The sequence below is a fragment of the Triticum dicoccoides genome, chromosome 5A (genome assembly GCF_002162155.2).
Source record: "Triticum dicoccoides isolate Atlit2015 ecotype Zavitan chromosome 5A, WEW_v2.0, whole genome shotgun sequence".
Lineage (NCBI taxonomy): Eukaryota > Viridiplantae > Streptophyta > Magnoliopsida > Poales > Poaceae > Triticum > Triticum dicoccoides.
The window spans coordinates 201054033-201054345 of record NC_041388.1 but is presented as its reverse complement, the minus strand read 5'-3'; positions in this window follow the sequence as shown (position 1 = coordinate 201054345).

Genomic DNA, 313 nt, shown 5'->3' with positions numbered 1-313 from the left:
ATCGGGCGTCTAAGCGACACCACGTAAAGGGCTTTAAAAGAAATGCCACAGTCGGGCGTCTGAGCGACACCACATAAAGGGCTTTAAAAGAAATGCCACAGTCGGGCGTCTGAGCGACACCGCATAAAGGGCTTTAAAAGAAATGCCACAGTCGGGCGTCTAAGCGACACCACATAAAGGGCTTTAAAAGAAATGCCACAGTCGGGCGTCTGAGCGACACCACATAAAGGGCTTTCACAGAAACAATCATAGTGAATATCCCGGAGGTAGAACCATCCCAGGGATATTCGATAATACCAAAAATATCACGGGT